Here is a 24,708-nt window from a genome sequence, read left to right on the forward strand (position 1 = left end):
GAGGTCAGAGAGAAAGAGAGGATCTTGAAAGCAGCAAGAGAAAAGCAATCCATCACATACAAGGGATGCCCAATAAGAATATGTGCAGATCTCTCAGCAGAAACCATGGAGGCGAGAAGACAGTGGGATAATATATTTAAATTATTAAAAGAGAAAAACTGCCAACCAAGAATTCTATATCCAGCAAAACTGTCCTTCAAAAATGAGGGAGAAATTAAAACATTTTCAGACAAAAAAGTCACTGAGAGAATTTGGGACCAAGAGACCAGCTCTGCAAGAAATGCTAAAGGGAACACTAGAGACAGATATGAAGACAGAAGAGAGAGGTGTGGAGAAGAGTGTAGAAAGGAAGACTATGAGTAAAGGTAAAAAGAGGGAAAATTAGATATGACATACAAAATCCAGAAGGTGACATAGTAGAAGAAAGTACTACCCATGCAGTAATAACACTGAAGGTTAATGGATTAAACTCTCCAATCAAAAGACATAGTCTGGCAGAATGGATTAAAAAACAGGACCCATCTATATGCTGTCTCTACTCAAAGGACACGAGGCCAAGGACACAAATGGACATTTACACACCAATGTTTATGGCAGCATTATTAACAATTACCAAGAGATGGAAACAGCCAAAATGTCCATCAACAGAGAGTTGACTAAACAATCTGTGGCATTTACATAAGATGGAATATTATGCAGCTGTAAGACAGAATAAAGTTATGAAGTATATAACAACATGAATGGACCTTAAGGACATTATGCTGAGTGTGATTAGCCAGAAACAAAAGGACAAATACTGTATGGTCTCACTGATATGAACTGACATTAGTGAATAAACTTGGAATATTTCCTGGGTAACAGAGACCATCACGAGATAGAAATAGGGTGAGATATTGGGTAATTGGAGCTGAAGGGATACAGATTGTGCAACAGGACTGAATATAAAAACTCAGAAATGGACAGCACAATACTACATAGCTGTAATGTAATTATGTTAAAACACCGATTGAAGCTGCATGTGAGAATGATAGCAGGAGGAGGGCTGGGGACATAAATGAAATCAGAAATAAAGATAGATGGTAAAGATAGACATGGTATAATCTAGGAATGCCTAGAGTGTATAATAATAGTGAAATGTACAATGTACAAATTTAAGAAATGTTTTTGCATGAGGAAGAACAAAGGAATGTCATTATTGCAGGGTGCTGAAAATAGATGATAATTAATACTTTAAAATGTCACCTTATGTGTGAGACTAAAGCAAAAAATGTTTGTTACAAAATTTATATTTTGACTAGAGCATTTCCTAATATAACTCATGTAGATAGTTTGATTGAATGTCATAAGTACTTGGAATCTCAGGTAGGACATGAGATTTTGTTGGTTTGTCCAGAGTGATGCCCCGATGAATCCCAGAGTGATTTGATCAGTGACTGGAAAAGTATTTGCAAGCCCCCTTCAGGAAATGGTGAGAGTGGGGAGAAATTCAACTTCCCCAAGTTGAATTCTTGACATTCTCACAAGTAGTGTGGACAACCAGAGCTATAGGCTGAGCCCCCAGTCTTGGGGTTTGTTCATATGAAACTTAACCCCACAAAGGATAGGTCAAGTCTACTTAAAATTTAGGCCTAAGAGTCACCCCCAAGAGAGCCTCTTTTGTTGCTCAGATGTGGCCTCTCTCTCCAGCCAACATGACGAGCAATCTCACTACCCTCCCCCTCTCTGCGTGGGACATGACTCCCGGGGGTGTGGACCTTCCTGGCAACGTGGGACAGAGATCCCGGAATGAGCTGAGACTCAACATCAAGGGACTGAGAAAAACCCTAGAATGAGCTGAGAATTAACATCAAGGGATTGAGAGAACCTTCTCGACCAAAGGGGTAGAGTGAAATGAGACTAAGTGTCAATGGCTGAGAGATTCCAAACAGAGTCGAGAGGTTATCCTGGAGGTCATTCTTATGCATTAAGAAGATATCACCTTGTTGTTAAAGATATAGCAGAGAGGCTGGAGGGAACTGCCTGAAAATGTGGAGCTGTGTTCCGGTGACCATGTTTCTTGATGATGATTGAACAATGATATAGCTTTCACAATGAGATTCTGTGAATGCGAAAACCTTTTGTCTGATGCTCCTTTTAGCTACTATATCAACAGAAGAGTAGAACATATGGAATAAAAATAAATAATAGGGAGAACAAATGTTAAAATAAATTTAGGTTGAAATGCTAGTGGTAAATGAAAGTGAGGGGTAAGGGGTATGGTATGTATAATCTTTTTTTCTCTGTTATCGTTTTATTTCTTTTTCCGTTGTCTTTTTATTTCTTTTTCCGTTGTCTTTTTATTTCTTTTTCCGTTGTCTTTTTATTTCTTTTTCTAAATTGATGCAAATGTTCTAAGAAATGATGAATATGCAACTGTGTGATGATATTAAGAATTACTGATTGTATATGTAGAACGGAATGATATCTTAATGTTTTGTTTGTTAATTTTTTAATTAATAAAAAAGTTTAAAAAAAAAACTTACAGGATGCATCCTAGAGTTTACCATTGGCTATCATACCATCATCTCAACTTTTCCTTCCAGCTGCTTCAGAACATAGGAGATGGGAAGGAATATATATATTTGTATCATCACAATCAACTACTCCTTCTAGCTGTTTCAGAACATAGGAAATGGAAGGAATAGATACATTTCTATCATCACAATCACCTATTTTTTTGTGTGTGAAAAATAACATATGTGTAAAAGCAATACATCTCAAATCACATCACAAAAACTAGCTGTATGAACAGATTTCAGAGTGTGGTATGGGTTACAATTCTACAATTTTCGGTTTTTACTTCTAGCTATTGTAAGAAACTGGAGACTAAAAGTAATATCCATATAATGATTCAGCAGTGATACTCATTTATTCAACCCTCTCTTCTCTGTTAAACTCCACCATTACCTTTTATCTTTTTACCACTCTTGTGACGGTATTTGGGATATTCCCACTCTAACTCTTTTATATTGGAATGGGTTGTCAATAGTGTGGATTTGGGAGATGGATCTAACTCATGTTTTGGAGAGGCTGGGTCTGCTAGCATTCAGGACACATCTTGTGCAGGGACCAGCCTGGGCAAGTTGGTTTCTGGAAAATTACCCTAGTGACTGGAGCCTTTGTAGAATCTTATCTGTTGCCCTAGGTGTTCTTTACGATGGGGTGGGATGGTTGTGATTGTCGTTTGACAAGTTATGATAGGTAGCAATGCCTAACTGAAGCTTGCATAAAAGTGACCTCCAGAGTAACCTTTCGACCATATCTGAACTCAGTCAGCCATTGTTACCTTATTTGTTACATTTCGTTTCCCCCTTTTGTTCGGGATATCATTGTTGATCCCATAGTATCAAGGCCAGATTCATCATTGGAGTTTGTCTCCCACAGCACCAGGGAGAATTTCACCCCTGCCCTGGATGTCATGTCCCACATAGGGGGTAGGGAAGTGATTTCATTTTCAAAGTTTGGCTTAGAGAGAGAGAGAAAGGCCATGTCTGAGCAACAAAGAGGTCCTCCAGAAGTAACTCTTAGGCATACTTATAGGTAGGCTAAGCTTCTCTGCTATGTACATAAGATACACAAGAACAAGTCTCAACATCGAGGACTTGGTCTATTAATTTTGGTGTGCCAAATGTTTGCCACTCAGGGGTTGCCCAAGTGGCAAAAGTTAATAGTTCCATATTTTTTTCTCACAACCCTCAAGGTTCTTTACCAATACTTTTTGATTATCTGCTTAATATATTCTAGGCATCCAGGCATTACATTTAGTATACAGGATTAAAGGACCTCATTCTTATTCTGGACTCCCTGTGTTTTGAGTGTTTAAATGAATTATCCAGACAGCTTGTTACATTATGTGCTACAGGAAATTTAGTTTCCAGGCAAAATAAAACTTTTCCTTTGAGCTCAAAGCATAGGTAAGGTCCTAAAATATAGACAAGGTCTTCCTTACCCCTGTGTTCTCAACTATCTTAAGCCCTACCTGAGCAGATTTGCCCTTATCTTTAAATACCAGGTTATATGTACACAAAAGAGTCTCTCAAAATCCAGAAATAAAATTTGCCACTCTTGACTAATTGTGACTACTATATGAGCTTACAATCAAGGCCCCTGTTTTCTTATAAGCATTTTCTAAAGGAGGACATACAATAATTCCTCTTTGGTTTCTGGCTTATTTTGCATCACTGCATGTCCCACAGTTCCATTACAATGTTAAATGCATCAACACTCTATTCCTTTTTGTAGCTGCACAGTATTCGCTCATATGTATACGAGTGTTCAACAATCTACTTCTCACTCTTGCATCCTCCAGCCATCTGCATTCATTAGGCATCTTGTATAATGTCCAAAGTCCACAGACCATTAACACTGTCAATTTTAGATAATGTCATTGTTCCCAAGAGCAAGAGAAGCAATAAATGTACCCTCACCAAATAGGGTATCTATTGGCCCCTCAATTCTTGTTCCTACCCCCAGAAGTTACCACTGGTGTTGCCTTGGTTCTGCGGACGTTTTCTTGTTAAACAGGCCCATGGCATCCCAGTTTTCCACTCTACCCAGAACTTAAGTACTCTTTGTACAAGAGTCGTACCTTTGCAGTAGTTCATGCAAGAATTTATTTATATTTGTAGTGTTAATCAGTGGGACACATAGTTCTATACAACCCCTTTCATTCATGTTCACCTTTTATATGGTAATACTAGTTTTAGGCCCACTAGTGAACTGCCTTCACTTCAACCTATTCCCTTACATTTGAGTTTCAACCTCATTAGCTGGCCGTTCACCCATTTCTAGCTTCTATGTATCTCTTAGTCCCCTATATTCTGTATTATAAGCCTCTGATTTAAGCTTTGCCATGGTCATAAATGTGGAGTCATAGAGTATCTATCCTTTTTGTGTCTGGCTTATTCCACTCAGCATTATGTCCTCAAGGCTCATCCATCTCATGTGCTTCAGGACATCATTTTCTCTTACTGCTGCATAATAGCCCATAGTATGTATATACCACATTCTGTTGATCCACTCCTCTGTTGATGGGCATTTGGATAGTTTCCATCATTTGGCAATTGTGAATAATGCTGCAGTGAACACGGGTGTCCAAATGTCTGTTTCAGTGCTCTCAGCTTTTCTGGGTGTATACCAAGTTGTGTTATTGATGGGTCATAGGGTAGCTCTATATTGAGGTTCATAAGAAACTATCAGACTGTCTTCCATAGCAGCTGCAGCATTATATATTCCCACCAGTAGTGCAGAAGTGTCCCAATTTCTCCACATCCTGTCCAACATTCATACTTGACTGTTTGTTTAATAGCCATCCTTACAGGTGTGTGGTGGTATCTCATTGTAGTCTTGATCTGTATTTCCCTGATACCTAATGAAAATTGGCATCTCTTCATGTGCTTTTGAGCCATCTGTATTTGCTTTCAATAAAGTGCCTACTCATATCTTCAGCCCATTTTGTATTTGGGTTGTCAGTTCTTTTGTTGCTGAGCTGTATAATTTCTTTCTATATACAGGACATCAAACCTTTGTGCAATGTGTGATTTCCAAATGTTTTCTCCCATTGAGCTAGCTACCTCTTCACCTTTTTGACAAAATCTTTTGAGGTGCAGATGCATGTCATTTTGAGGAGTTCCAATTTATTTATTTTTTTCTTTCGTTGCTTGTGCTTTGGGTGTAAAATTTAGGAATTTACCGCCTGTTAGTAGGTCTTGAAGATGTTTCTTACATTTTTTTCTGGAAGATTTTTGGTGCTAAATCTTTTATTATTATTATTATTTTGCTAATCCTTATATTTTGGTGTTTGATCCACTTTGAGTTAATCATTGTGTTGGCTTTTTAGGTAAGGGTCCTCTTTGATTCTTTTGGCTATTCATATCTAATTCTCTCATGCCCATTTATTGAAAAAACTATTTTGTCCCGGTTCAGTGGATTTGGGGACCTTGTAAAAAATCAGTTAACTTTAGATGTTGTGGTCTATTTCTGCAATCTCAATTTTAATCCATTGGTCAATACTTCTATCTTTGTTGCAGTACCATGCGGTTTTGGCCACTCTGGCTTTTACAAGTTTCAAAATCAGGAAGGGTAGCCCTCCCACTTCGTTCTTCTATTTTAAGATGCTTTTAGCTATTTGGGGTCTCTTTCCCTTCCAGGTGAATTTGGTAACTAGCTTTACAAGTCATCAAAGTAGGTTATTGGAATGGTGATTTGTAGTGCATTGAATCTAAAGATCAGTTTGCATAGAATTGACATCTTAACTATATTTTAACCTTCCTATCCATGAGCAGGGAATGATTATCCACCTATTTAGATCTTCTTTGATTTCGTTTAGCAATAGTGTGTAGTTTTCGTGTACAATCCTTTGTGTCCCAGATTAACGTCATTCCAAGGAACTCGATTTTTTAGTTGCTATTTTGAATGAATTTTTTCCTTAAGTGACTCCTCAGTTAGCTCACTGCTTCTGTATAGAAATGTTACTGACATTTGCACATAATTTTGTATCCCACCACTTTGCTGAATTTATTAGCTCAAGTAAATTTGTTGTAGATTTCTTAGGATTTTCCAAGTATACTATCAGATTATCTGCAAATAATTAAAGCTTTACTTCTTCCTTGCTGTTCTAGTTTGCTAGCTGCTGGAATGCAATATACCAGAAATGAAATGGCTTTTAAAAAGAGGAATTTAATGAGTTGCTAGTTTACAGTTCTAAGGCCGAGAAAATGTCCCAATTACAACAAGTCTATAGAATAGTCCAGTCACAGGCATCCAGGGAAAAGATACCTTGGTTCAAGATGGCCGATGAAGTTCAGGGTTTCTCTCTCAAGTGAGAAGGCACATGGCGAACACAGTCAGGGCTTCTCTCTCAGCTGGAAGGGCAAATGGCGACCACGGCGTCATCTGCTAGCTTTCTCTCCTGGCTTCCTATTTCATGAAGCTCCCCGGGAGGCATCTTCCTTCTTCATCTCCAAAGATTGCTGGCTGATGGACTCTCTGCTTCGTAGTGTCACTCTCTCTGAATCTATTTCTCCAAAATGTTTCCTCTTTTATAGGACTCCAGTAAACCAATCAATACCCACCCAAATGGGTGGAGACATGTTGTCCCTTAATCCAGTTTAACAACCACTCTTGACTAAACCACATCAACCAGGGAGATGATCTCATTACAGTTTCAAATATACAGCATTGAATAGGGATGATTCTACCTTTATGAAATGGGACCTATATTAAAACATGGCTTTTCTTAGGGGGCATACTTCCCTTCAAACCAGCACACTTGCCAATTTGGATGCCGTTTATTTCTTTTTCCTCCCTGTTTGTTCTAGCTAGAATTTCTAGTGCAATACTGAATAACAGGAGTTCAGAGGGCATCCTTGTCTCTTTCCTGAATTTAGGGGGAAAGCTTTCAATCTCTGTCCATTGAGCATGATATTGACTAACAGTTTTTCATATATGTCCTTTATCATACTAAGTTACTTTTGATTCCAATCTTTTGAAGTGTCTTTATCAGAAAAGGATGTCAATTTTGGCAAATGCTTTTTCAGTATCAATCATGATGATCATGTGATTTTTCCCTTTCCATTTGTTAATGTGCTATATTACATTGATTTTCTTGTGTTGAACCATCCTTGCCATTCCACTGTATATGCCAGTTGGTCATGGTGTATAATTCTTTTAATGCATTGTTGGATTTGAATTGCTTTTATTTTGTTGAGAATTTTTACAACCACGTTCAGTAGGAAGATTGTCCTGCAGTTTTCCTTTCTTATAACATCTTTACCTAGCTTTGGTTTTAAAATGATGTCAGCTTCATAAGATGAGTTAGGTAGTGTTTCTTTTTGCCCAATTTTTTGAAAAGTTTGAGCAGGATTGGTGTGGCCCTGTTCTTTTCTTTGTAGGAAGATTATTGATGACTGACTGAATCTGCTTAATTGTATTTGCTTTGTTGAGATCTTCTATTTCTTCCTGAGTCGATGTGGCTTCTTTGCGCATCTCCAGGAATTTATCCATTTCATCTAAGTTCTCCAGTTTGTTGGCATATAGTTCTCCATAGTAACATCTTATGATTTCCTTTATTTCTTCATGATCTGAGCTAATGCACCTCCTCCTCATTTCTGATTTTTTAAAATTTGCTTCCTCTCTCTTGTTTTCTTTGCCAGACTTGCTAGTGGCCCATCATTTTATTGATTTTCTCAAAGAACCAGCTTTTGGTTTTTTTTATTCTTTCTTTTGTTTTTTTTTTTCTCTCATTCATTTAGCTCTGCTTTAATCTGAGTTATTACTCTTCTTCTTTTTGCTTTGGGGTTAGTTTACTGTCCTTTGTCAAGTTCTTCCAGGTGAGCAGTTAAGTCCTCGACTTTTGCTCTTTCGTGTTTTTTTTTTTTACTTTTCTGCATGGGCGGGCACCGTGAATCGAACCTGGTTCTCCCACATGGCAGGCAAGAACTCTGCTACTGAGCCACCATGGCCCACCCTCTTTTGTGTTTTTTAAAATAGGCATTTAAGGCAATAAATTTCCCTTTCAGCACAGCCTTTACCACATTCCAAAAGTTCTGGTATGCTGTATTCACATTTCCATTCATGTCTGGATAGCTACTGATTTCTCTAGCAATTTCTTCTTTGACCCACTGGTTGTTAAAGAGTGTGTCATTTAATCTCCATATATTTGTAAGAGTTCTCATTCTTTGGTGATTTTGACATCCAGCTTCATTGTATTGTGAAGAGAGAAAGTGTTTTGAATATTTTTAATATTTTTGAATCTATCAAGACCTGCTTTGTGCTCCAGCATACCATCTATCTTGGAGATTGTTCCATGAGCACTAGAGAAGAATGTATATCCTGGTGTTTGGGGGTATATTGACCTATATGTGTCTGTTAGGTCTACCTCAATTATCATGTTGTTTAATTTCCCTAATTCCTTGTTGATCCTCTGTCAGGTTGTTCTGTCTATAGAGGACAGCGGTGTATTGAAGTCTCCTACTATTATTGTTGAAACACCTATCGCTTACTTCAGTTTTGCCATTGTCTATCTCATGTACTTTGGAGCTCCTTGATTGGGAGCTTAAACATTTAAGATTGTTATTTCTTCTTTGTGAATTGTCTTTTTATTAATAAATGGAGTTGTTCTTTATCCCTTATGGTATCTTTACATTTAGAGCCTATTTTGTCCAATTTTAGTACAATTTAGCTTTCTTTTGGCTTCAACTTGCATGGAATATCTTTTCCAACCCTTTCACTTTCAAACTATTTTTTTCTTGTGTGTCTTGTAAGCAGCATGTACTTGAATTATATTTCTGAATTCATTCTGCTAACCTGTATCTTTTAATTGGTAAGTTTATTCCATTAACATTCAAAGTTATTATTGAAAAGGCATTTCTTGAATCCATCATGTTATACTTTTGATTTTATTTGTCAGATTTAGGTCTTTTTCCTCTTTCTCTTTGTATTCCTTAAATTATCCTTAGTGGTATTCTTAAATTCTATGCCCTCCTCCAGAACTCCCTCTCCTGTTTTTTTTTTCAGCCAGCAGAACTCCTTTTAGTATTTCTTGTAAGACTGGTCTTGTTTTGACCTTTTTTTTCAGGACTACTTTAATGATGGTAGGATTTTAAGTAAAGCTGCATGAGATTTATTTTACATTATATAAGATGTCATTGATTAAAAGGTGAACTATTATTTATGGTACAGCTAAGAGGAAATACAGCACACTTTACAATGATGAAAGGACATCAGTTTTAAGATGCATCTTGATTTCATTGATGGTAATATGCATAAAATGTGTGTGCTTAGATATGTGAGTTCTCTCTATGTATCCACAGTTAAAAGAACATAGGCAGCAATTAACTTCAGGTTTTAAAATATATGGAGCTTAAATTCATTGGAAGAATTAAGATTCATTTTTTTACAATATTGCTTAATCTTGGACTTTAGAGAATTCCAAGGCTGGAATTCAGGATAACTAGAGAAAATATGAATGTAAGGTTATTGTTGCAAATGAACATTTAGGAGACACCAGTGGCTTCTTGAGACTAGAAGAGAAAAACTGTGTTAGTGAAATGGTAGTTAGAATGAATAATGAGTATGCAGCTAATGTAAAATTTTCATTTCCAGAATCGTATCTTTTAACCTTTTCAACCTTTGATACTTAGGTCAGTGGACTCAAGGCTTTCATATGTTTCTGAATAGGCCTGATTCATTGTTGCATGGAGTGTGGATAGCAGCAGGGTGAAAGCAGTTAAATATACATGAGAAACTTATGATAAATGAGTATAAAATATACTTGTAAGGTTTCTGTGACCAGGTTGAAACCATTAGGTTCTCACAGTCATTAAAAATAAAATATGTTGAAAAGAAGATGAAAAGCTGCATTAAGAATAAAAACTAGGAGCAAAACTAGTTTTCTTGGGAGAATAAATGAACATTTTGAAAGAAGGAAAGTTAAGAATGATTTACCAGAGAAGTTCATTGAAAAGCTCTGATAAAATAGAACAAGATACCTAATTTAGTAGAACCAGGATAGAGCAATAAATTCAGTCCATGTAGAAAAATTATTTATACACATCAATTAACACTTCCACTTGTACATTTGTGTTTCCATGAATAACACTACAATAAGAATTAAAGAATGACCTACAGCATAAAGATATCAATGCCATTATATGTTTTTCATTGGCTATAAGGGAAACGCAGATCAAGACTGCAATAATATACCACCTCACACCTGTAAGAATGACTGCTAGTAAACAAACAGGACATGATAAATGTTGGAGAGGCTGTGGAGTAACTGGGACATTTTTGCACTGCTGGTGGGAATGTATAACAGTGCATCCACTATGGAAGACTGTTAGGTTCCTTAGGAAATTAAATATCAAGCTGCCATTTGACCCAGAAATAATACTACTTGGTATATACCCCGAAGGGCTGAAAGCAATGACACAAACAGAATCTGCACACCAATGCTCATAGCAGCATTATTCACAATCACCAAAGATGGAAGCAAACCAAATTCCCATGAACAGATGAGTGGATCAACAAAAAGTGGTATGTACCTACTATGGGATATTATGCAGCAGTAAGACGAAATGATGTCCTGAAGCACATGATGAGATAGATGAGCCTTGAGGGCATAATGCTGATTGAAGCTAGGCAGACACAAAAGGATAGACATTGTCTGATTCCACTTTAATGACCAGCTTAAAGGTATAATCAGAGGTTTATAATACAGAATATAGGGGATTTTTAGATAAATAGAAGCTAGAGATGGGTGAACCATTAGTTAAAGAAACTGAACTCGAATATAAGGAAATAGACAGGAGGTTCGCTAATGAATTTATAAGTATATTACCATATGGAAGATGAACAAGATAAAAGGGATTCTATAGACCTACCTGTCCCAGTGATTAACACTAGAAACATGAATTAGTTCTCACAAAAATTACTTCAAAGATATGACTCTTGTATAAAGAGTGTTTAAGTCCAGGACACAGGGGGAAAACTGCTATTGTGTGCTATGAGCTATGTTCAAAAGGAAACCATCTGCACTACCACAGCAACAGCAGACATAAATAATGGGGAGAGGGACAAGGTTTTAGAGGAGGTTTAGATCTCCTATTTGGCAAGGATATATTTACTGGTTTTCTTTCTCTTGGGAACAATGAAATTATCTAAAATTGAGAATGTTTATAGACTATGGACTTTGAGCCCTCTACATGATTTCTGATGCATACTGGTAGCTGAAGGATGCATTGATGGAGAAATACATGGATGAATGATGGTGTATACTTATTAACAAAATTTGTGCTGTTACAAAAAGGAACAAGGTCTTGAGACATGCAACGATGTGAATGAACATGTGTGACATTTGGCAAGACAAAAAAAGCCAGAACCAAAGAACAAGAATGGTACGGGCACCTTTAGAAAATGCTTATAAGAAAACAGGGGCCTAGATTGTAAGAATTTAGAGACGACACATTAAGTCCGGAATGCTGATTATTATTTCTGTATTTTGAGAGGCAGTTATATATATATATAACCTCACATTTAGAGATAAGAATGAAGCAGAGCAGATTGGGGTTAAAGTAATTCACAAACAAAGGGGAAAGGAAGACAGTGTGTATATTTTAGAACCACAAGTACTCTTTGAGACCAATGGAAGAAAGATTTATTTGGTCTGGAATGGAAATTTTCTGTAATGCTTAATCTAATTCAACCCATGTGTTTAGCTCATTTGAACAATTGAAACACAGGGAGCACAGAATAAGAAAGATGTTTTTTTAATACTGTATAGATTATTGTAATGCCTGATACATCCTTGAACATATTAAGCAAAGAATCAAAAAAGTATTGGCGTACCTTGTTCATGGATTGGGAGACTAAATATAGTTAAGATGTCAATTCTACCTAAATTCATTTACAGATTCAATGCCATACCAATTAAAATCCCAAGAGCATAATTTTCAGAAATAGAAAAACCAATAACCAAATTTATCTGGAAGGGTAGTATACTCAAAATAGCTAAAAATATCCTAAGAATGAAAAATGAAGTTGCAGATCTCATGCTATTTGACTTCATGGCATATTATGAAGCTATAGTGCTCAAAACAGCATGTACTGACAGAAAAATCGAATAGAGTATTCAGATATAGACCCTCTTATCTATGGATAATTGACTTTAATAAAGCAGTCAAGCCAACTCACCTGGGACAGAAGAGTCTCTTCAACAAATGGTTCCTAGAGAACTGGATGCCCACATGCAATTGAATGGAAAAGGATCCATATCTCACACCCTATAAAAAATTAACTCAAAATGGATCAAAGACCTAAACATTAGATCTAAGACATAAAACTTTCAGAAGAAAATGTTGGGAAATATCTTATAAATCATATAATAAGAGGCAGTTTCCTAGACCTTACACCCAAAGCATGAACATTGAAGGAAGAAAGAAATGGGAACTCCTCAAAATTACAAAAAAAAAGTATTAGCAGGGTGGGCCACAGTGGCTCAGGAAGCAAAGTTCTTGCTTGCAATGCTGGTGACCCAAGTTCAATTCCTGGTGCCTGCTCAAACAAGAAAAAAGAAAAGTCAAGTGAGGGATGAGAGAAAAATAGAGAACTATTTAACCTTACCATCAGGGAAACCACTGATACTGTATCAAACACCCAGATCAGTAGGCCATGCTCTCAATCATGAGGTGTACTCTTGTAAAGCTCATATAGGTAGTGGAGAAGCTTAGACTACCTACAGGCATGCCCAAGAGTTGTTTCTGGAGGATCTCTTTTGCTACTGAGATGTGGCCTCAGTCTCTCTAAGTCCAGCACTGCAAGTGAAATCATTGCCCTTCCTCCTATGTGGGACATGACATCCAGGGGTGAAAGTCTCCTTGGTGACATGGGAGACAATTCCCAGGGATGGATCCAGACCTGGCACTGTGGGATAAACAATTCCATCTTGACAAAAAGGAGGAAAAGAAGTGTAATTAATAAAGTATCAGTGGCAGAAAGAGATCAAGTACAATCAAGAAGCTATTCTGGAGGTTGCTCTTACATAAGGTTCAATTGGACCTTGCTACCTATCATAATCTGCCAACCCCCAACCAGAACCATTCCAGACAATCCTAAAGGACACCTCGAGGAATATATGAGGTTTCACAAGGGTTCCATGCACTAGAGTAACTTTCCAGAAACCTACAACCTCCAGATGGGCCCTTGGTCTAGATAAGTCCTGAAACTTAGCCCAGACTCTCCAGAATATCAGATAGTTCCATCTCCCTTCCCTATATTAGTGACAGACTCTTCCTTTATGAAAAATCTAGAATTGCCATAGCCCAAAGACCTCTAATGAGGGGTTTGGAAAGATCAAAAGTGATGGGAGAGTTATGCAGAGAAGATAGGATTTAACAAATGAATATGAATGCTGAATCATTAAATTGATGTCCCTTTTAGTCTCCAGTATTTCAGAGCAGCTAGAAGTAAAAATATAAAATTGTGACATTGTAACCCATGTCAAAGTCTGAAATATGTTCTACACTAATTTTGGTGCTGTGCTTTGAAACATATTATATATATATATATATAATGTAAGCCAGACACAATAGGATAGATACTGTGTGACCTTCCAGGGGAACATGAGCCAGGGCATACCACAACCACAGCAACTGGTGCAACTGGTCCTATAACATATATATATTTTATTTTTCACAAAGAAAAAGAAGGAAAAAAAGTTGATTGTGTTGATAAAGAAAATGTTTAGGCCCTCTAGCCTCATATATTCTGGAGCAGCTAGAAGTAAAAATATGAGAGGATCATATGGCAGCCCATGACAAACTCTGGAATCTGTCCTGTAACTACTTGTTGAAGAGTGCTTTGAAAACTATCATTATTTTATTTCTTTGCTTTGTATATATGTTATACTATACATTACACCCAAAGCACAAGCAATGACAGAAAATAGATAAATGGGAACTCCTCAAAATCAAGTGCTTCTGCACCTCAAAAGACTTCATCAAAAAGGTGAAGAGGCTTTATGGACCTTAAACCTAAAGCAAGAGCACTGAAGAAGGAAATAAATAAATGGGAGCTCCTCAAAATTAAACACTTTTGTGCATCAAAGAACTTTATCAAGAAAGTAGAAAGACAGCCTACACAATGGGAGACAATATTTGGAAATGACATATCAGATAAAGGTCTAGTATCCAGAATTTATAAAGAGATTGTCCAATTCAACAACAAAAAGACAGCCAACCCAATTACAAAATGGGAAAAAGACTTGAACAGACACCTATCAGAAGAGGAAATACAAATGGCCAAAAGGCACATGAAGAGATGCTCAATGTCCCTGGCCATTAGAGAAATGCAAATCAAAACCACAATGAGATATCATCTCACACCCACAAGAATGGCCATTATCAACAAAACAGAAAATGACAAGTGCTGGAGAGGATGCAGAGAAAGAGGCACACTTATCCACTGTTGGTGGGAATGTCAAATGTTGCAACCACTGTGGAAGGCAGTTTGGCGGTTCCTCAAAAAGCTGAATATAGAATTGCCATACGACCCAGCAATACCATTGCTGGGAATCTACTCAAAGGACTTAAGGGCAAAGACACAAATGGACATTTGCACACCAATGTTTACAGCAGAGTTATTTACAATTGCAAAGAGATGGAAACAGCCAAAATGTCCATCAACAGACGAGTGGCTAAACAAACTGTGGTATATACATACGATGGAATATTATGCAGCTTTAAGACAGAATAAACTTATGAAGCATGTAATAACATGGATGGACCTAGAGAACATTATGCTGAGTGAGTCTAGCCAAAAACTAAAAGACAAATACTGTATGGTCCCAATGATGTGAATCGACACTCGAGAATAAACTTGGAATATGTCATTGGTAACAGAGTCCAGCAGGAGTTAGAAACAGGGTAAGATAATGGGTAATTGGAGCTGAAGGGATACAGACTGTGCAACGGGACTAGATACAAAAACTCAAAAATGGACAGCACAATAATACCTAATTGTAAAGTAATCATGTTAAAACACTGAATGAAGCTGCATCTGAGCTATAGGTTTGTTTTTTTTTTTTGTCTGTCTGTTTGTTTGTCTTTTTTTTTTTTGCTTTTTGCTTTTCTTTTTTTTACTATTATTATTTTTTTTATTTTTTACTCTATATTAACATTCTATATCTTTTTCTGTTGTTTTGCTAGTTCTTTTCCTAAATCGATGCAAATGTACTAAGAAATGATGATCATGCATCTATGTGATGATGTTAAGAATTACTGATTGCATATGTAGAATGGAATGATTTCTAAATGTTGGGTTAATTTCTTTTTTTTTCTTTAATTAATAAAAAAAAGGTGAAGAGGCAGCCAACTCAATGGCAGAAAATATTTGGAAATCACACACTGGACAAAGGTTTGATACCCTATATACATAAGGAAATCATACAGCTCAACAATGAAAGAACACACAACCCAATTATGAAATGGGCTACAGATTTGAATAGGCATTATTCTGAAGAGTAAACACAGATGGTCAAACATGCATGAAGAGATGCTCATTTTCATTACATATATGCAAAATTCAGATTAAGTCTACAATGAGATACCACCTCACATCTATAAAAATGCTTTCCTTTAAACAGACAGGAAACTAGAAACATTGGAGAGAATGTGGGGAAACTGACACACTTATGCACTGCGGTGAGAATGTATAATGTTGCAGCCACTAGGGAAGACAGTTTGGTGGTTCCTCAGGAAACTAGATACCGAGTTGCCTATGATAGAGTATATATTCAGAAGAGTGGAAACAGTGATACAAACATATATTTGCATGCTGATGTTCATAGCAGCATTATTCACAACTGCCAAAGAATGGAAACAATCCAAATGCCCATCAACAGATGAGTGGATTAACAAAATGGGTTACATACATAAGATGGAATTTTATGCAATTGTAACACTAAATGACATCCTGAAGCACATGACAAGATGGATGAACCTTGAGGACCTAACGCTGAGTGAAATAAGCCAGACACAAAAGGATAGATACTGTATGACCTTCCAGGGGAACATGAGCCAGGGTGTACTGCAACCACAGCTCCTGGTGCAGCTGGTCCTGGTCACCAGGTCAGTGCCCTGCTCCTCTTCACCTGTAATCCTGCCAGTCCTCACCATGTGTTCCAGGATAGCAGAGGAGGCTGTGCCAGAGGGTAAAAAAACTGGTGGGTTCCTTTGAGCCTGAAGGGAGGATACGGGGGAGCACCCACGGAGGAGCACCCAGGGATGGTGTTGGGCTAGGAGCAAAGTGGGAGGTCAGAAGATTTATCTGCTGAACCTCTCCCTGGGAAGGACTCCTGAACTGGCAATCAGGGACTTGGGCATCTCACAGGTAGTGGGAGCTCCAAGTGATGCAGCAAGTCCCCTACACCAGCAAAGAGCTACAGAACAGGACCTGATGTTCCCCACTCTGATAAGGGTCCTTATTTTTTTTTTGCAAGTTACATTATAATGCTTCATGGTATCAGTGATTTTATTATTAATTTGAACATTCTCACTAAATTAAATGTTTTAATGCTGTATTGAATTGTCCATATCAGCATCATGCATACATTACACTGTTGAAGTTCCATCAGCACTATTGCATCCAGAGCTGGGGTGGGCCAGTCTGGGTGCTGGGCTCACACCTTGATTAGGAGGGGTCACCCTGACAGGCAAAGGGGCTCTTCCTATGCTCCACAGGTACAGCACATAGCTGCTAGTATGACATTACATGGTTGGTTTAACATTTAAAACAGACACTCTCACCTGTCTTGCATTCACTACTTGTGGACATGGCTGCACTCTCTCACCTCCTTGGGAGTCCTGCTCACTGAACTTCAGTAAAGTCCTTTTCAGTCACTGTAAACCCTAGACAACCTTCAGGGAGGAAGGTGCAGCTGTTGGAGGTTTGGGTTCTGTCTCAGGGTTTACTGCCCTTATGACAGGCTATTTATAAGGGAGGTGTTATTATCACTCAGGTAACCAAATAACCTGAGTGCACTAATATTGTCACTGCCCCACCACAATTTCTTTCAAGAAGCTGAGACTTTCTTCTGCTAGAGACACCTATATCGCACCTCCTATCTCAGTCACTGAGGTCTTTGGATTTCCAGTTCTGAGCTCCTTACCACCTGGTGGTCCTGGTCGAGCCAGTGACTGCATTTTCCCCACCCCAAACCCACACCAGTGTAAAGAGGAGTCTTCTGGGAACGTGGAGATGACCTGCATGCAGACTATCCTCAGGCCCAGGGGACAGGAAGAGCTAGGGCCATGCCTGGTATCTGCTCAAACCACCGGGGAGTGTTCCATCACTTCAAACTTCCAGGGGAACATACTGCATGGAATCCCACACCAAGGGTCATGGTCCAGCTGGTCACCAGGTCAGTCCCCTGCCCTCCTTCACACTTGAGCTTGCCAGCCAGGGCCATGTGTCTTTGGATGCCACTTTACTCCTCTGAGTCTCAGGCTTATCCTTTGAGATCCGGGGGTGAAAGGACACACATCACAGGGCTATGGTGAGGATCAAAGGAGATGAACTATTTGAAGAATTGACCCATCCTGGCCCTGGGTGACCAACTACTAGAGGGGCTGGAGGTGGTCCAAATTATTCTTTTCCTCTCCCCCGCTGGAGCAGCATCTGACTCTGCCCTCACCTACCAGTGGCCCTGGACTCACCTATATTCCAATTTGTGAAGATGGTTGGAAATACCTTCCTGGAATCCCCATCTGAGGTATGATCAGGGCAGGGATCCCTGGGGGCTGGTGGGCCCAACTTGATGTTAGATCTCTTTAAAGCAATTGATCATGGGTGCCTCTTATATGCAGGATATTTCTAGTTTTATTATATTTGGGGGACTAAAGTAGAAAGAATTTCCATTTCCCTGGGCTTCCCTTCCATTGAGGTGTCAGACAGTGACCCGAGAACTTAGGAGCAGGGAGGGTGCACAGCACATCAAATTTGATACCCTCATGGTATCTCTAGGTGTGGATGTGGCTTTCTAGCCTCTGAAGAGTATGGCCAACCCTGGACCAACTGAAAATGTGAGTGGTCCATGGGTGAAGAATGTGGGGTACCTTTCTCTGAAGTTGAGTGTGAAAAATGGAGGGAGGGGTAGTAGGTGGGAGAAGCAGGTCATAAACCTGGTTTGCTCGCTGATGATGATTCCCACCATCCCTCCTTCAAGCCATTGTGGTTCAAGGTGGCCCCCTTTCTCATCTCCAACTAAAGATCCATGTTCCCAGTTGGGAGATGTGGTGAGCATCCTGCTCCCCTCTCTCCCTAGATCCTCAGTGTAGGGTGTTTAGCTGCCAGCATGGGAGATCAAGCTGATTCCCTGCTGCGAGTTGGACAGTTTCAGAGGGACTAAACCCTTACAGGCCCTCATAACTAACTCAGGACTTAGTGCATAAGCTTCAGGTTGAGGTGCAATGGGGGCCCTGGGAAGGCCTGGGTGGAAGGTCCCCAATCACCCAGTTATTTAGGTAGCACTGACTGTCACAAATGCACTGCAATGAGTAGAGAAGACATAGTCCCTCCCTGCCTTGCTGGTGCCAAGATTTCTAAGGGGATGGGTCAGGGGAGTCAGACATACATATGTGAGGGTTCTCTGAAGAAGGGGAGATCTGTTCAGATGATTGATTGTGTGCCCTTATGACTGGACATCTTCACCAGGCCCCTGGTCTGTGATCAAGATAGACACTGGCAGGACTCAGGGAGGGGTTGAGGTGGGCATAAAGGCCAGGCCTGTGGTCTGTTGTCCACGTTCCCCCTCCAGCACCATCTGCTCCATCCCAGGTGTCTGGCTAGGCCACCCCATGAAGAACTTCTTTCAGTCACTGGGCTCTCCTGGCTCAAGGCACTGATAGTAAAAAGGAAAATGAGCATTCTGGGCTCAGATCTCCACTGCTGGCCCTCCTTTTTCATACTCAACTTGAGCCTCTGGAGTCAAAGGAGGCAGTGTCAGGGGGTAAAAGGACTGTGGTGGGTGCCTTTGAGCCTTTGGAGAGGATATGGGGGAGCACCCAGGGAGGAACCTCCAGGGCTGGTTTGGGCCAGATGCAAAGAGGGACCTCAAGCCAGTTATCTGCTGGACATTTGTCTGGGAAGGACTCCTGGACTGGGAATCTTGGGTTTGGGCATCTCAGGGGCAGTGGGCTATTTTCTGACTTTGGAGAGGTCCCTGGGAGTGCCATTATGTAGGTGAATAAACTCTTCCTCTTGCAGCTCCAGCATCAGCTGCACTGCCAGCTCTATGTCCTGCTCACACATCAGCATAAAAGAAAGCAATACCTTTAGAGGTAGACACCCCACCAGATTTTCCACAAGCTCTGGTGCTGGTGCCAACACTATCATCACCCATGCACTTTGAGCCTGCTCCAGAGCTGGAACCCATGACAAGACCAGGGTCACACACTGAAGCAGAATAAACACCAGCTGCCCCCACCCCCCACCCCCATGCAGTGAGCTTGTTCAGTAGTCCATCTGCATCCCAGGAAGAGGGAGCAGACAAGCTTCTGCAAGCCCTTCCTCCAACTGAAGCCACACCAACCCTGCTGTAGTCAGGAGCTGAAGAAGAGACCCTTCCTAACCCTCTCCAGTGAAGGTAGTTTTCTTTCTCATCACTACATCCATAATTATATTTCATATAATGTGTGGTTACATTTAGTCTTAGGATACACTTTAAATTAAATACTGTATTTTAACACCTTATTGAAGTGTGCATATCAGCATCTTGTGTACATTACAATCTAGGCAACCATCCTCACTGTCACATCCAGAACATTACTTCCCCCAAAACAGGACCCCATCTCACTCTTCTGGTGCCAGGAGGACAGTGTTAGAGGGAGCAGGCCCTCAGAGGCATGCAAAGATAAGGTAGCACTTGACGCATGAGCTTCAATTTCAGGTGCAATGAGTGCCGTGAGAAGACTGCTGTGAGCAGCCCCCAGTGAGCAGTTATTAAGGAGCACCTGCTGTTGCAAGTGCTGTTCAATGAGCTGAGCCAATCCTGACCCTCCCTGCCATTGTGGAGCCCAGATGTCTGTTGGGAGGGGTAGAGGAAAGAGGAAAACTGATATGGGTCAGGGTCCCTGAAGAAGGGAAGATGTGTTCAGAACACTGATCATGAGTCACCTATGATAGAACCAGACCTGCTCTCACACCAGATACAAAACTTGACTCATTTCCAGTTCCAGCTCAAGGCTAGTTCCAGTGTTAGACACAATGCCAACTTCTGATTACAACCAGCTCCAAAACAATCTGAGCACATATGCAGACAGAGAACAAGTTTCTGAATCAGGTCAACCACCAAATCCAGTGCTAGACCCAGCTGCAATGCATCAGTTGCAGCTATAGTACCATCTCTAGCACCAGCCATTAGTCCAGATCCAGAGAGAGCACCAATTCTCATGCTTTAGGCAACAAATCCTGAGCTCATGTCAGCACCAAGTTCGAGGTAGAACCAACTACAGCTGTGACAGCAGCTGCCAAGGTAAAGCCTTCTTAGGTGCTAACTCCCAAGATAAAGGCAACATCAACTCAAATGATTAAGCCATGCCACAGGCCAGTTCTTGCACCAATTCCACAGATATAGTCAGTGACAGATAGGAACCAGAAACAGCAGAGTCAGAACCAGCTTCAGTGCCTGATTCATAGAGAGGGTGGCCATAGCACCAACTCCAGAGCTACGAGCATCTCCAGCATCAACTGTGAATTCCAAAGCAGCTTTAGAACCACCTTTAGCACTAGCTCTCTCAGAGTTTCAGCTTTTCTCTCTCTTCCCTTCTTTTTCTAATTTCTCCAGACATCAGAGTCTTGAGCATGTCACTATTCAATTTCAGATTTGTTGCTCCAGGGATAACATTCTGGAAATTTTGTATGAGCTGTCATACATTTTGCAGAGCATACATTTTGTAGAACTCTCAGAGTTGCTTTGGGAACAGGAGATCATGAGATTGTCCCCTTGTGGGATCATAGTTTGTGTGAACAGACCCGCAAGCCCCCAGGCAGAGGGTGTGCTTGTATGACCTGAATGAGGTGCACCAAGGTCTGCCATGCAACAGACTTGGGGAACACCATGAGAATGCCCCTCCTGCACCTCATCCCTGCCCCTGTGCTGACTTTAGATAGTTCATCTTTGGATCCTCCACATGCCATCAACAGGGCAGGGTCTGGGATTCTGGCTATTGGTGCAGTTCCTTTAGGGAGCAGGGGTGTAGAAGGGAATGGGGGATGAGCATGACCTTGCCTTTTGCCCAGAGGGATCCAGTATGGTGGTTCATGCAGTCCTCATTGTCCTTGGTGATGGAAGGTTGCAGGCATCACTCTTTGGAGTCCTTGTCCTACAAGGTCCCTGGAGGTGATAGAAGGACCTGGTGTGAGGTCTGCTCCCTGCCACCTCACCCCATCAACAGGCCGTGTCAAGCATGACTGGCTCACACCTTACCAGTTTTTGTGTCATTTTGTTTAATGTTGGGATCTACGTGTGGGAGGTGGCAAACGGGAGGACTTTGCAGATGTGGCCGTTGGTCCTAAAAAGTCGATTCCCCTGTTGATGCCTCCCTGAAACCTCCTTCCATGTACATAGCACCCACATGTGATGCTGACATGCTGTGGGTTAGGCTGGGCTCTGAGCTCACACCTAATTGGGAGAGGTAACCCTCACAGGCAACAGGGATCCTCAGATGCTCCCCAGGGAGAGAAGGAAGGTTCTGGGGTAGCATCACATGTGCGAGTCCATATTTAAGACAAAGCATGAATATGCCACTTGCACAACAGCTTGTGGGTGTGACTGCAGCCCCTCCCCCCTGCTCACAGAACCTCAGAAAAGCCCTCTTCAATCACTGTCATCATCAGAGAAGCTTCAGGGAGGGAAGGAGATGCCCATAGAGGTTTGGGTTCTTGCTTTGGTTGCCTGGCTGTGATTTGAGCCTCAGTTTCCTCACCTGTAATATAGCAATTAATAGCTTCTACCTCCAGGCCCTGTTTGCCACGAGGTGGAGGCTAGTCTGGCTCCATGCAGGGGTAGGTGCTCAGGGATCACTCCCTGGGTGGGCTGAGTTTTTGTTTCCACCCAACCACAAGATCCCAGAGTGGCAGCAGTTTCCTCTTTCTAATTCTATCTGTTCCTCCTGGAATGAAATTGGCTGGACATGCAGTTGGTGGCCTGATGCCCATATCCTCCTATCCTGTGTGCACCCTACTAGTAAAGACCCCACAGGCAGGTTTCACACCCCCACACCTGGAGTATCAGAAATGTTCCAGGGTATCCTCTCTTTGCTCAGAGCCTCCAGCTCAGTGCACCCCCCCATACTTGTCCCAGTATTGTCCCATCCACATTGTCTAACCCTCAAAGCTGGGCTCAGGGACCCATCCTCAGGGTTCCTGTGCAAAGCACAGGATTTGGGCTTCAGAAACCCTGCTCAGCACCATCAGAGCCTCATAACAGAAAACTTAATATGGGCCCTACCAGTGCCTTAGTTTCCTCTATGGAAAGGTAGGTGCAGGGATCAAAGCCAGGCAGGTGAGAGCCTGAGGGGTCTGGGCTCAGGAGGGCCACTGGGATTCAGAACTCCAGCCCAAGATGAGCCCCTAAGGTTCAGCACATGTCCAGGGATGGCACATAAGAGGGACTTTGGGTCCCACCTTCAGGCTGCACTCAATTTCCCAGACCTGGGGGCCCTGAGGGCTGGAGCCCGTGGCCCCTCTGCAAAATGGGCAACAGCATTGGGGTGGGAGAGGCTCCCCGGCCTTAGAAAGTGTGCCCCAACCGAGAACACTACAGGGGCTTCTCTCCTCCCCTGGGGCTCTTCCCTCCCTTACACAGCTGCTATGGGGAGAGGTGCAGGGGAGGGGAGGGCCCTGACCTGCCTCTTCCTGGCCTCCTGGGCCACTGATCCCTGCAGGTCCGCAGAGCCCCCACCTGCATCTCAAGCTCCCATGCACGCCAGCTCCAGCCCCTGGTGTCCTTCCCGGCTGCCCTTGTCATATTCCATGGACTCAGAGAGAGGAGGACACACACCAGGCTGTGGGGGGCAGGGAATCCGTTGGCACGTGTGGGGCAGGGCCGTTGGTGCAGTGCGCATGCGCAGGTTGGGGGCGTGTCCCATGACCTCACTGTCCTCTGGTCCACGTGGGCAGTGTCCCACCACCCTGCACCGGGTTCACTGTGTCCCGCGCTAGGGGAGAAAGTCCTGTGTGTACCCTTAAACCTCACCAATCCACTGCGGGTGAGGGAGCCTGGCACTCTGGCCGCAGTGAGCACATCTAACCCCTCAGTGTGGAATTAGAAAATGAGGCCCAGAGAGGCAGGGACTGGCCCAGGGACCTGGCAGTTTCCAGCAGACTAGGTCAGGACTCAGCCCCCTCCCTGTTGCTTCCTATGAAATGGAGCTCGAAGGATATTAAGGAATGATGAGAAAGAGAGAGAGACTGAAAGAAAGAGACAAACAGATGGGATCAGGGGGTCTGAAGGTTAACTTTAGCAAACAACAGACAACTTTATTCTGAACCAGATCCTGCTTATATACTGCAGGGTAACAAAAGGCATGCCTGCTTTTCCTTAGGAAACAAAGTACTTAACTTTCTTCATACTTAACATAACCATTTGGGGGTAAATGAACATTCTGTTCCTCCCAGACTGTTCCAAACAAAGCAAGTAACAATCCCTCAGTTTCTTGCCCACCCAGGGACACCAGCTGCTCCCAACAAATTCTGTAGGTCTTGTTTTAACCCTTTGGCTCCTACATTTCCCCCTTTTTATTTTACTAGCCAAGGGGACTGTGCCTGTCTTAGGTTGCCCTTAAACTCTGAAGGAAGGGTCTTACCCATCACTGGCTACCAGTCAAGCTCTCTGACTTTGATTATTTGTTGTTTAACACAGCCAAGGAGGAAGAGAAAAAGTATAAACAGCCCCAAACTTAATGCAGTTCCAGTGACCGCAGCCACTGTGATAATTCCAATGATTCCAATGACAGCTGTAATTATGACTCCAATTAGTCTCTTGGTCCTTTTCAGATATTCTTTTGCCAAATGGATCAGGACTTGTGTTTCTGGAGAGAATTGCTAGGATCTTGACATCCGCACTGACATCCAAATACCTCTTCTTTTTCTTGCTGCTATAATCATCTCATTTTC

At 41.3% G+C, this 24,708-nt stretch overlaps 1 pseudogene across 1 annotated transcript in view; it reads right to left on the reverse strand.

The window, feature by feature from the left end:
- The window catches only part of LOC143673855 (retinoic acid receptor gamma pseudogene), a 44,714-nt pseudogene extending 21,077 nt beyond the window's left edge, over positions 1-23,637 (reverse strand). The window contains exons 1-2 of the transcript XR_013170744.1: positions 23,495-23,637; positions 21,816-21,925 (exon numbers count right to left, since the gene is read on the reverse strand). The product of XR_013170744.1 is annotated as a retinoic acid receptor gamma pseudogene (transcript). The remainder of the gene's footprint in view (positions 1-21,815; positions 21,926-23,494) is intronic.
- Between the last annotated feature and the right edge of the window lie 1,071 nt (positions 23,638-24,708).

The sequence above is a fragment of the Tamandua tetradactyla genome, chromosome 2, assembly GCF_023851605.1.
Source record: "Tamandua tetradactyla isolate mTamTet1 chromosome 2, mTamTet1.pri, whole genome shotgun sequence".
Classification (NCBI taxonomy): Eukaryota; Metazoa; Chordata; class Mammalia; order Pilosa; family Myrmecophagidae; genus Tamandua; species Tamandua tetradactyla.